This window comes from Toxorhynchites rutilus, chromosome 3 (assembly GCF_029784135.1).
Source record: "Toxorhynchites rutilus septentrionalis strain SRP chromosome 3, ASM2978413v1, whole genome shotgun sequence".
NCBI classification, from domain to species: Eukaryota; Metazoa; Arthropoda; class Insecta; order Diptera; family Culicidae; genus Toxorhynchites; species Toxorhynchites rutilus.
In genome coordinates, this window is record NC_073746.1 from 198,561,752 (window position 1) to 198,575,700 (window position 13,949).

A 13,949-nucleotide genomic window follows, 5' to 3' on the forward strand; every position below is an offset into this window, starting at 1 on the left:
TTCCCAGTTGAGGATTTTTTTTTGTTTCCTTCACGGCTTTAGCAGCAAATGCTCTTCATACGGAACAGAACTCGACATTTTTAATACGCTCAACAACATTGTTTTATGCAGAATTATACTAACATATTTTTGAAATTTAATTACAAATGAAAAAAAAAACAAATATGTCATATCGAAGGAATGTTTAATTCTGCTAGCAACAACTGAAACATCATCCGAACAATTTCAACTCGCACAAGCGTCAAACGATCCGAAGAATTACGAACGAACCCATACCATGACGTTTGATTTGTATGTTTACACAGACTTCAAAATCAATGTACCTGTGGGAATCCGCTTTGCAAATATACATGCAAGTAGGGGATATTTTTGTTCCCACCGAGCTGTGTTTCCCTAACACGGACTTCAAAATCAATGTACTTGGGGGAATCCGCTTTTCCAATACATAGAAGTCGGGGATATTTTTGTTCCCACAAAAATGTGTTTCAAAACAAAGATGCCTGGGGGAATCCACATTGCAAATATATGCAAGCTGCGAGTACTTTTGTAACTTCCTTGTCTTTGTGCAGACCGGAATATGTCTCCCTAAAACGTACTTCTAAACTGAGAAGCCTGGGAAAATCGTACTTTCAGATACTAGAGGTGAATGAACTTTTGCGGTTCGAGAAATGTAAAATACAATGATTGTTTGACAATTCTTCCGTTCACATGTTTTGGTAGTTCTAGGCATCATATCAAACGTAAAAGGAAGTTCATCACATTTACTTGTAACGAATAACATAATCTAGTACAATGCATGAATTGATCTTACATGGCAACTGTTCAAACTTTTCACTTACAAAGTAATTTGAGTAATTGTAATTGGAAAATAATTGTAATTGAATTCGAAAATTGTTTCATCGATCGATGATTTAATGAATACAATACACATGCTTACCAAAATACGGTAGTCCCACGTCAACCTTGCGGTTATATCATATATATAACCCACCCATTTTTTGATGTAGAACTACGTCTTTCCTTAATGGTGCCAAATCAGAAAACAGATCATATTTTTATGAAATCAAGTTAACGTTAATAACTATTTATGCCGCGAACGGATTTTGGCGATTTACATACTAAACGAATCGGAAATTCCCTAAGTATTGTTGGATATGCTGTACATTACAAACCCATAGTCTGTATATGGTATAAATTGATGAAAATTGGAAGCATTCCCATTTCCTCATATATTTGTTTTGTCCATTTGTGGGCTTTCTCGAACAGAGCTGTCAATAACGAGCAACGAAAGGGAAATCGTAAGATGCAGAGTCTCCGTGAACGAAGGAAAAGAAGAAGAGCGAAGGGGAAGATTTGCCTAGAGTATAAACAGTTGATCTCGCTGAGGCAAACTTTCATTCTTCGTGAGGAAGGTGACTGTAAAACATCGTTGCTGGACGAGCTGAACGGCGAGGGATCGAATGCCTTTCTCAAGGCAACAGGGGTGGAGGAGTAATATAATGGATAAAGTAAAGTTTTCCAATGGTCTTTATGAAGGTTAGAGACGAATGAACTGAAAAAGTTGAAAGTCTCATAACCCGTACGTAAAAATAGTGCATCTTCGCTACGCTGAAACTCCATTTGTATCTGCTCCCGTGTGCATTGGCCCTATAACGATGCAACAATCGCCTAATTTTTTGATGCTATGATTGACGATTGTCTGTTGTTGCAATTTTTGCAGCCGTAATGATAAATATAAACAAGAAGGGGGGATAGCGGGAGGGAAATATTTGCGCTAGGGTATTAGTAATGAATCTCTGCTGAGGCAAATATTCGGCCTTTTTACAAGCAGGTTGACATTGTTTGTTTTCTGTCATCATAAAGCTTCGTTGGTGCCTTTGACATTGCTTCAATGCATTGAAATGACGCTATGGTGAAGCAGGTGTTAAGGTTGTGCACCAAAAAATTTGTTTGAGGAATGACAAGTTATGATAAGTTGTCAACACGTTGGCTGCCACGTCAGTCACCGGTGACTGACAGCGAATTTTCGCTTTCGCTGTTTTCGCGTATGATAAAAAAAGATAACTAATATAAGCATATAATAACCTTTTGAACCAAAATACCTTCCATTACGATAAGAAACGTTGGCCCTAACACGTTTAAAAATTGTCATATAGTCGCTATAAAACCGTGGCACGTGGCAACGTGTTAATTTATTTGGGATCGCGTGCCAGTCGTAAAACTGCTTTCAACTAGGATTGCATTTGCGCTAATATTGATCATAATGAAGTAGTGCTACTCTTTTCGAGGTTGTTGAGATTAACTGGAATTTTGTATGTGATTTGGTTTCGCTTGCAAGTAGCAAAACTTTCTCCACTAAGGCTGCACTTATCTCGAGCATGTGTTATTCTGCGAGCACATGGATAAATCATCAAACAATTATCGTCAAATGATTCTACAATAAAAAAAACATTTCAGGGTGACCAAACTGGTAGAATGGTTATTTCAAAATTTTCGTAGCATTATAAAACAATATCCGCAGTTATAAACAAGCGACTTGAATTAAACTACATCGCAGTTCTACATCAAAATGCGGTCACGTCTTGAACACAACCTCCCAAAAATTTTTTTTGTTTAGAATAATGGTGTATGCAATGGTACAATTTATTTTCGAGTCCCCTCACTTCATCAGCTCGTAACAACTGTTCTGAATCATATTTCGGTCACTTAAAGCATTTGATGCAGAGAAAAGATCTACACTTTATGCACAGGTATTATCTGGTTGATATTTTTAATAAATTAGTTTAATATGCTTTAAAGCTTTCTACTATCGTACTTCATTGAAAACATCAAAAAGATACTGAATAAACATGCTTTTCAATTGAAGCGAATTAGAATCAAACTTTTGACACTATTAATGAAAAAAATCAAATTTCGGACAGAGTGAATTCGAATTTCGGACATTCTGTTTGCCAAACGGTTTCTTGTGGTTTCAAGTTCAATTTATATGTCTGTACAGTTACTAGCGCAATAAAATGATCGAACATGCAAAAATAACAACGACTCTAAAAGAGTACTACAAGCATCCATGCACACACAAATGTCTTAAAAATTGTCTACAACTATTGATAGCCTGTACACTTTTAATGAAATTCGATTTTTTAATTAACTTCAAATAATTTTCAACAACCTCTCTTGTGGTTTTTGCAAGCATTTACCCCTTCCCTTATTTTCCCACAAAATGCTTGTCGTTTATTGATGTTTCATTGTGTTGTAGCTTCATGGTTTAAAATACCGTAAGGGTTTTGATAACTATATATTTGAATTCAAGTTATTGGTTGTTCAAAGTAATAAAATAATTCAAGGTTATTCACACAGTCTGAATCTAGATTCTTCTTTTTTGTTACATATTTTAATCTATTTTGTCATTATCCTTTTGTACCAATTTCGCTTTATTATTTTGTGAATTTTCAACTTTGTTTTTCTTTTTGTTTCATTCGTTCTTCATCCGTTTTTATTCAGCAAATTTTTTTTTCAAAAAAATTTTGGTATTTTTGTTATGAAAATTTAAACGATTTCCTATATTTCATACTTTGACCTGAATTTTGTAGGTATTATAGTTTTTGAGTTATATTTTTTTGTGGACCCTTTTAAAAAAATAGTCTAATTCTTTTTTTAATATTTCAAGTATGCAAAGTTGCTTCAAAGACCCATGTGTTTACACCCACAAAGTTTCGCTGTTATCTGAGAAGGTGCTGTCAACTCCTAAGACGAGTTGGCATTAAATTCGTCTACTTCTTTATACCACATATCCCAGGACTCGTTGTGGCCACTCTTACCGTGAGATGATGTGTTGCCGGGATACACGGCAACATAGAGGGGGTTCAATTTTCTTGTGTTAGAAGTTCATCCAGTTGTACATTGTCCACAATTGGCAATTTATTGAATTTTCAAAAACGTAGCGGTATAAATTTAGATAATTCATTTTTACACGTTAAAAAAAATTCAGGACGGTGCCTTAGATTCCGTGAAAAATGTTTCGCCAGCAAGGAACTGTATTATAGAAAGCATCTACGCGACCAGCTGACATAGCATAACAGTATAACAATCACATCGAAAAATCGTAAAAATAAAAAATACAACTTCAAATATATTACAACTAATCATCAAAACGGCCCAATACCCAACTTTAATTTCAACATCCGAAAAAAAACCACGAAAATCCGTTACTTTTCGATCTTCCAGAGTAGGGCTTCTCAAGGAGGAAAATTTGTGCGATTTTTTGCGTGTTTTCTCCGCCTACGATTCAGAACTAACGTTTTTTTTTCTTCTCAATTATTTATTCGAACAATATGGTTCAATTTTGAACAATATTGTTCAAAATTTGGAAGAATTTATACTTTACTTGGTTTTAAAAGCACATGTATTGGAGATAATGAGGGATTCAAAGTGGCGAAGGAGTCTCTGATAGAATCCATTTCTGGTATCGTGTCCCTTAAGGCCCATTTATACGTTGCTAGTAACTGACTTGACAGTGAACAGCTTTGAACACGTTTGACAATCGGCTGATTCGCCTAGTCCGTTCACACGTTGTAAGCCAAGATGATGAAACGATAGGTGTTTCGTTCTTGACACTAGCGAGTAGCGAGACGTAGCTTCCAAAATTATTTACTTTTTGTTTGATTGTGTGGTTATGATTTCATATCAACTCGGTGAGGAAAAAATAAACAAATATATATTCGTGAAAAATAGTGCACTCTCTTAATCTTATTTATATCTCAAATATCAGCAGTATTGCCACTGTGTTTACAAAACGAAAAACACAAAGTTCAAATCTCAGGATTTCCCTTGATTAAAACATCCAACGCAACTGGTTACTTTCCTGTAATATATGGCAAATTAGCAACACAAAAGACAACTAATTTGAACATGTTGCAATCATTGTCAAGTTCCTTTTGCCTTAGCCTTTATGCAAAACCAATTAGTTGTAACAGTCCTTTCCGGATCTTCTGGATCTGGTAATCTCCTTCCCAGTATATGCACAGCATTCTTCCCCTACCTGAGCGAAATCAGTGCTATTTTGCTAACGAATGCATTTGTCACCAAAAGATACAATTTGTTTTGTGAACAAATTTATTTTTTCACGAGCAATGACCGAACAGCTATTTTGACAACGCCTTGGTTGTAAGCTGCTGGCGTGAAACTAGAAATTATTTGCTAGCCAATTTTTATAGACATTTTACCTTCGATGATGCGAATTAGGGTTGCAGGGTTGCAGACAGGGCCCGAAATCTTCGAAGGCGAAAAATGAAGACCGACTCAGCAGCTTCGCTTCGACTAGAACTGCTTCGGCAGTCGCCCACAACAAAAAGTGACTTGACTAAAAAATGAATTGACTAGCGTTGAATAGCGAGGATAACTGGTGAACTAGTCCAGTCGGTGGTTATTTTAACTAACTCGACTAATGAATACAAATCTGCATCTACATTCAACTGGCTTCAATCCACATTTCTACTCCCCTAGGAAAGAAATTTATACAAGCGTACGCAATCTTATTTTTACGTCCATATAAAGAGGAACGAAAACATGATATCTGATGCAAAAAACAAGTTACCCCATCAATGGACTGCTTATTGCCTACCCATCGTGAACCCAAACCAACTAAATTAGACATTTATCATGTACTAGCTGACCCGGCAAACTTCGTCCCGCCCAAAATTTGTGTTTTGTTATCAATACCTTCAAACATCCACGTGTTCTTACTATGAGCAAGTTCATGGGTCCAATCGCAGAACTGTTCATTGATTGATCTTCTAATTGACCCAGTTGAATTTACCTTTTACTTTAAAATTCCTAGTATTTCTAACAAAACTGTTTCATTTCTATGCCAGACCTCCCCCCCCCTTCACAAAGGTAGGAGGAGTGTTGAACCACCTTAGAAATGTTTCTTGCTCCCTAAAACCTCCACATGCCAAATGTGGTTTCATTTGCTTGAATAATCCTCGAGTAATGCAGAAATTTGTGTTTCACTTGTATGGCAGACCACCCCCCCCCCCTTAGAGAGGGAGGCGGAGAGTCTAACCACCATAGAAACATTTATTGCACCCCCTTAAACCTTCAGATGCCAAATTTGGTTTCATTTGCTTGAATAATTCTCGAGTAAAGCAGAAATTTGTGTTTCATTTGTATGGCAGCCCCCCCTTAGAGAGGGGGAAGGACTGTCTAACCATCATAGAAACATTTATTGTACCCTAAAACTTTCACATGCCAACTTTGGTTTCGTTTGCTTGGTTAATTTCCGAGTAATGCAGAAATTTGTGTTTCATTTGTATGGCAGCCCCCCCTTAGAGAGGGGGGAGGGGTCTCAAAATATTACGAAAACCTTCCCCGGCCCCAAAAACCCCTACATACCAATTTTCATGTCGATCGGTTCAGTAGTTTCCGAGTCAATAAGAATCAGACAGACAGACAGACATCACTCCATTTTTAAATATATAGATTAGCTGACCCGACAAACTTCGTCCCGCTCAAAATTTTTGTTTCGTTATCACATTCACGTTTTCTTGCTAAGCGCACGTTTATGGGTCTAATCGCAGAACTGTTCATTAATTGATCTACTAATCTACTCTTTAACATTACCTTTCACTATAATTTCTAGTACTTCTACCAAAACTCGTCATTATAATATTATTATTAGGGGATTATTTTCAAACACAATTCTCGTTCAAGATTTTCCAACCACTTGCAAATAACATGTTTTTCCGTTACATGGAATAAATGTTTGATACAGAAAATAAGATAGAATAAAGACAGCCCTAAATCGGACAATTCCTTCTTCGAGTTTTGCTCCTAACAACACATTCAGCGGTCCATTTTTATTTATATAGTTAGAAGAAGCTATAGGAGTGAGTTTTATCACATTAAAATCAATTTCCACTTTCGAACAAATATCAATTTCGTTAGCGCAAACATCAAATGGACTAACAATGCTTGTCACTATGAAATTGTAGAACATATGGGAACTGAATTTTCGCAAATTTTCCCATATTCTTCAGAGTTTTTCGAAAATTTTCAATTGTCATGTTTGGTTGGAATATGTTTGATTGAAATATGTGTTTTAATTTTTGGAACCCCCCCCCCCCTCTCCATTCCAGAGGAGGGAGGGGTGTCATACCATCATAGAAACATTTCTCATACCCAAAAACCCTCACATCTCAAATTTGGTTCCGTTTGCGTGATTGATTCTTGTATGGCAGCCTTCCCTTAGAGTGGGGGAAGGAGTATCGAACCACCATAGAATCGTTCATCGATCCCTAAAACCTCTACATGCCAAGTTTGATTTCATTTTCTTGATTAGGTCGTGAGTTATGCAGAAATTCATGCTTCATTTGTATGGCAGTCTACTCACCATTGAAACGTTTCTTGTCCCCTAAAACACATGCCAAATGTGGCTTCATTTGCTTGATGGGTTTTTGAGGTATACAGAAATTTGAGTTTCATTCGTATGGCGTGCATAACGTGCATAACGAAATAACCATGTTTTCGTTTAGGAAATATATGATGGTAATTATGATAAAATATTATGCTTCTATTAGTTTTTTTCAATAATTTTGACAAGTCTGTTTATATCTTCGCATATTTTCTAATATCTTAAAAATGGAGGCACATTCTTTATTTCTTTATTTCTTTATTTTTTTACGTTTTTGGGGGATGCGAGTGAGATTAAAATAAAAAAAACTTTGTGAAACTCGTACGCCGAATCTCGCATGACACTAACTGGTATGATGTGTTCACACGGTGTGAGTAGCTGCACTGCAATGACTCACTAGGCCGGCTCGTATGTTCGCTTGCACCGTATAAACTAGGCTTTAAGCCAGATTTAGACGTTGTGAGTTGCTCGGTTGCGAGTAAACGTCAGATGATTCGAAGAATTACGAACGCACCCATACCACTAAATATGACATTTGATTCGTAAGTATGGGGTTCTAGCATCCGAGCTACTTCAAAGTTTTTGACGTAGAGCTGCGTATTCCATTAAGAGTGCCAAATCAGAAAACAGGTCACGTTTTTATGAGATAAAGTTAACGTTAATTACTATTTTTGCCGTGAACGGATTCTGGCGATTTACATACCAAACGAATCGAGAATTCCCTAAGATTTGTTTGATATGCTATATATTACTATCCCATAGTCTGTATATGGTTTAAATTGATGAAAATTGAAAGCGTTCCCATTTACTCATACATTTGTTCTGTCCATTTGTGTGCCTTCCCGAAAAGAGCTGTCTATAACAAGCAACGAAGGGCAAATGGGGGTCTCCGTAGCCTAATTGGTTGCGTGTCCGATACTAATCGAACGATCATGAGCTAATAACTCAGGGCCCCTCAACTTGACCATCTTTGTGTGTTATTCTATTATGTCCACGCAACAATCATCATGTGAGGGTAATCCCAGTCCCTTACTGCTCACATTTTCGGTCAGCTGCATTGGTATATTAATAACGCAACAAAGGAAGCCTCATATCAACAGTCCCACTGTGAACAGTCCATCTGTGAACATTCGAACAATAGCAATATTCTTACGCCGAAAAAAGCGACATGTGTTGTGCATCGATAGAATTAGGAATTCTCTTACGGCCTAAATGGCTACTGTGTTATAGATAAAACAAATGTTTATCGATAGATAGCGATACTCTTACGCCTCAAAATGGTAACAGTGTAACATACAACAAATCTTAAGATAACAAATGTACACGAATAAATTCGGCTCTGTTACAGCTGAATTGCTAAATGAGCCTAATAAAATAAAACTGTTGGGATAAAAAAAAACGAAGGGCAAATCGTAAGATGTAAAGTCTCCGTGAACAAAGGAATAGAAGAACGAAGGGGAATATTTGCCTAGAGTATAAACAGTGGATCTCGCTGAGGCAAACTTCATTTTTCGTGAGAACACCGACTGGACAACACCGTTGCTGGGTGAGCTGGACGGCGAAGGGTCGAATTGGTTTCTCAAGGCAATGGGGGTGGTGGAGTAATATGAGGAAAGAGTAGAGTTTGACAAGGGCCTTTTTGAAGGCTAGAGACGAATGAAATGAAGAAGTTTAAAGTCTCTTTAAGTCAACAAGGAAAGAAAGGAAAGGCAAACTTCAGTATCGTTCTGGATACGAAACAATGAACATCGCTTGTTCTTCCTTTTTTGCGTCATCACATGTCTTCGTTTCGGACTGAGCTGTGGACGTGACCAAATTACTCACTCGCTGATGTCTCTGGCATTGCAATCATTCACCAAGAAAATAAATGTGAAAATTTTGTCAGTGATTTGGTTTCGCATGACGATAGGAAAAAACTCTCCACAAAGGATGATAGCGAAGGTAATCTAGACTGGAAATATTGACAGAAAGGGCTTCTGTTGAGAAGAGCGCAAAACAGAGATAAGTGTGTGCATATTTAGTTGCTTCAAGTCATCGATATATGGATATTTGTGTGCGTACGTGAGTGCTACATTACCCGTATGTAAAAATGTCTTCGCTACGCTGAAACCCCATTTGTAATGATAAATATAAACAAGTAGAGGTAATAGCGGGAGGGAATTATTTACGCTAGGGTATTAGTAATTAATCACTGCTGAGGCAAATATTCTGCCTTTTGCCAGGCAGTTAACATTATTTGTTTTCTGTAATCATAAAGGCTTCGTCGGTACCTTTGTCATTGCATCAATGCTTTGAACTGACGCTATAGTGAAGCAGGTGTTAAGGTTGTGCACCAAAAAATTATTTGGGGCTTTCCAGCAGCAAAACTCCACTAAGGATGGTAGCTGTGCTTATCTAGAGCATATATTGTTCTGCGAGCACAAGAATGAATAATCAAATAGTTATCGTCAAATGATTCTACAATAAAAAAAATATCAGGGCCACCATGGTAGCATGGTTATTTAAAATTGTTCGTAGCATTTTGAAATAATATCCGCAGTTATAGATAAACGACTTGAATTAAACTGCAGCGTAGTTCTACGTCAACAATGCGGTCGTGTCTCGAACACAACTCCCTATATATTTTTTTCAAACCAAATATCAAATTTAGTGGTATGAATGCGTTCGTAATTTTTCGGATCGATTGACGTTTACTCGCAACCGAGTAACTCACAACGTCTAGATCCGGCTTTAAGCCGCTAAATACAGCTCAGCTACTTCAAAGGTTTTCGTTTTTAAACGAGCGAGTAGCCTCATACATCCAAACAAAATGTCAAATTTCATATGGATATGGTTACGTTCATAATTCTTCGGATCGTATGATGTTTACTCGCAATCGAGTAAAGTGCGCTACACATACACCGTCCCGTCATCGTGAAGTAAACGTAAAGGAATGAAATGTCAAATATTATCCCATGGAAATCGTATGGTAGTATTCAAATACACCATACCGGCAACTTTGACGTCGGCAAAATAAGTCCTAGAGAATAGTTGACGGGACGGTGACGGAGCGCACTTAACTGATAACGTATAAACCGTTAACCCTTTCATTACGGCAGTGTGCTCCGCCGAAGTGTTACCCCTGTACGGAGCAATGCGCCGATGGTTTCGTTTGCTTGATTAATTCTCGTATAATGCAGAAATTTTTGTTTCATTTGAATGGTAGCACTACTAACAAGAAGAATTCTGTTGCGAATTCCTGCTAGCATGTATTTAGTCTTAGACGCATTGATCCCAAGCCCAATCAGCCCTGCTTCGTGTTTCAGTCGGGTATACTAGTCCGCTACCGTCGCATGTGTCTGCTGCCTTTGCTTCAGTTTGCATCGGTTCACGTTTTGTCGAGTCGCTTGTTGCAGTATGGCTGCGCGTTCTGCATCCTTCTCGTTGAGAAGCGCTCGGCACTCGTCGACAAACCATTCGTTCCGTTGTCCTCGTTGTTCATACCCGATGACAGTTCCTGCTGTGCTGCTAATTGCTGCTTTTAAGATGTTCCAGCATTCATCGAGAACATCATCAGGATCATCGGGATAGCCAGGATAGGTTCTGACGTTGATGATATCCGAAAAGTGCCGATCGTCGATCAAAACGTGGTCAATTTATGTTTCTGTTTGCTGAGGTGATCTCTAGGTGTAATGGTATTGGAGGCTGTGCTGGAAAAAGGTGCTACGTATGGCCATGTTCTTGGAGACAGCGAAGTGGATAAGTCTTAGGCCGTCTTCATTGGTTCGTGGATGGGCACTGAATCTTCCAATTACCGGTCTGAACTCCTCCTCTTGGCCGGCCTGAGCGTTTAAATCACCGATGACGATTTTGATGTCGTGTTTTGGGTAGCGATCGTATTCACGCTCTGACTGCGCGTAGAATTCTTCTTTATCGTAATCGGTGCTAGCTAGATAGGGACTGTGGACATTGATAATGTTAATGTTGAAGAAGTGGTCTCGCATCCTCAGTCTGCACATTCTTTCGTTGATCGTCCACCAGCCAATCCTCCGTTTCTGCATCTCCCCCATTACGATGAAAGCTGTACCCATCTCGTGTATGTTGCCGCAATTCTGGTAGATAGTACAGGGTTTTCCAACTTTAAATTCCGAAAGTAAATTGAAATAAAACACACTTAGAATTCGAATTTCGATGAAACTTTTATTTCAAATTAAAGTTTGGTTTATGTCATTATGTGTGAAATACAACATCATTCAAATGTCCACCTAGGGCTTCCTCGCACACCTTGATCTGGAACAGGCAATTTTCGATGACTTTTCGGCACATATGGGGCGGTATCTCGGTCATAACTTCACGAATGTTGTCTTTCAAATGTTCAAGAGTTTGCGGAGAGTTGGCATAGACACGGTCTTTCGCATAACCCCACAAAAAAAAAGTCTAGCGGGTTCAAATCGCATGATCTGGACGGCCAATTGGAATCACCAAAACGCGAAATTATGCGTCCCTCAAATTTCGTTCGCAATATGGCCATGTTCGGTCGTGTTGTGTGGCACGTGGCGCCGTCCTGCTGAAACCACATGTCAACCGTATCCATATCTTCAATTTTTGGCAAAAAAAAACGGTTAACATGCGGCCATAGCGCTCACCATTCACAGTTACCGTCTCGCCATCCTCATTTTCAAAGAAATACGGCCCGATGACTCCACCAGACCATAATGCGCACCAAACAGTGACTTTTGGCGGATGCAATGGCCTCTCAACAATCATGTGTGGATTTTCTGAGCCCCATATACGGAAATTTTGGGTGTTCACATAGCCACCGAGCTCGAAATGTGCCTAACGCTGAAGAAAATTTGATGCTAAAATTCAGCATTTGCTGATGTTGTTCGTTCACCCAATCGACGTATGCCCGACGCATTCCATGGTCACCACGCTCTAATTTTTATACCAGTTGGACTTTATATGGATGTAGGTGCAAGTCCAAATGCAAAATTCGTCACAATGATGTGTTTGACAAGCCCAATTGCTGAGCACGCCGTGGAATCGAAACATTCGGGTCATCCTCCACACTGGCAGCAACAGCAGCAATATTTTCGGCCGAACGCACATTACGATGATGCACAGGTTTCACAATATCCGCTACGGATCCTGTTTGTTCGAATTTACGCACTACATTAGCAATTGTGTGCTCTGTAGGCCGTCCATGACGACCAAAATCCGTCCGTAATGCTCGAAAAACATTGGCCGGTTTTTCATCATTTTTATAGTATAATTTAACAAAATTAACACGTAGTGCGATGCTAAAACAATCCATATTGTAAAATGGCAGACATTCAACTAACGATATGACGCTTTGGTTGACAGCTATGTCAAACGGTTGTCAGCGAAGGGCTGTATACTTTCGGAAGACCGAAATGGAAAACCCTGTATAACCACCTTGAAACGATATCATCATCAAACACTTCCAGTACACCTCCTGCAGCGCTACGATGTTCAAACATTTCCGAAAGAATTCGGGTACTCGCAAGAAAGTTGAGAGACTTGCAGTTCCATGGTTCGAGTTTCCAATCTTTAGTCCGTGTTCTTTGCGTGGGTCTAGTCTAATTGTCCTGTCCGAATTTCTTTATTTTCCTTTTGCGTTTCATTTTTACGTTTTAGGTTTTTTTTTATTTTACGTGATTCAATAACGAGCAACTTACCGGCGATCAACGCAGGGGAATGATTCAAAGTCACCGTAAACAAAGAAGAGAAGCAGAAGAAGAACGAAGAGGAAATTTGCCTAGAGCATAAATATTGGATCTAGCTGAAGCAAACTTGCAGTATCGTTCTAGATACGAACCAATGAACATCACTTTTTTTCCTTGTTTTGCGTCATCACATGTCGTTTCGGATTGAGCTATGACGCAACCAGATTACTCACTCACTGATGCCTTTGGCATTGCAATCATTACATAAAACTGACGCCATTCCATTAGGGTTCTGAACTACACAATTGTGCTGGGAATCATCAAACTAGGCTATCATCGGCTCACCAAGAAAATAAATGTTCAGGAATTTTGTGTGTAATTTGGTTTCGCATGACAGTAACAAAACTATCTCCACCAAGGATGGCAGCTAAGCTAATCGAGACCGAAAATATTAATAAGAAGGAATATAATAAGAAGAGCGCAAAGCGGAGGACTTGAACATAATAACAGCGTAGTTCCACGTCAAAAATGTGGTCGTGTCTTGGACACAACCTTCTATAATTTTTTTTTCATATTGAAGTAACGAAGTAACACTCCCCGCCAAAAACACTCTCGTTGGTACGAAATTCGACATATTCAAAGTGGCAAAAAACTATGTTGTTTACGCTTCACATACTGAAAAAGACGCGCAATGACAGTAGCTTTCCAACGAGTGTCTGGAAATTTTATTCACTGGAATAATAATCAAGTTACGCCATCTTTTATAAAACCGAAGAAATTTGCCGGTACACCAAATAGGTACCTTTAAGACATTTGTCTCCTACTTGGGTGAACGATCACTCAATAATCTTGGAACCTACTACATATTACCTTCA

At 38.6% G+C, this 13,949-nt stretch overlaps 2 protein-coding genes across 3 annotated transcripts in view; one reads left to right on the forward strand and one right to left on the reverse strand.

The window, feature by feature from the left end:
• Nucleotides 1–13,949, reverse strand: part of LOC129780190 (nose resistant to fluoxetine protein 6) — a 174,413-nt gene that overhangs the window by 122,739 nt on the left and 37,725 nt on the right. The window lies entirely within an intron of this gene.
• Nucleotides 1–13,949, forward strand: part of LOC129780191 (uncharacterized) — a 62,715-nt gene that overhangs the window by 2,683 nt on the left and 46,083 nt on the right. The window contains exon 1 of one of the 2 annotated variants that reach the window (XM_055788194.1): nt 13,655–13,872. The exons of the other annotated variant lie outside the window; for it this stretch is intronic. The gene's annotated coding sequence lies outside the window, so the exon portion shown is untranslated. Of the gene's footprint in view, nt 1–13,654; nt 13,873–13,949 lie in introns of those variants that run through there. 2 annotated transcript variants of the gene reach the window in all.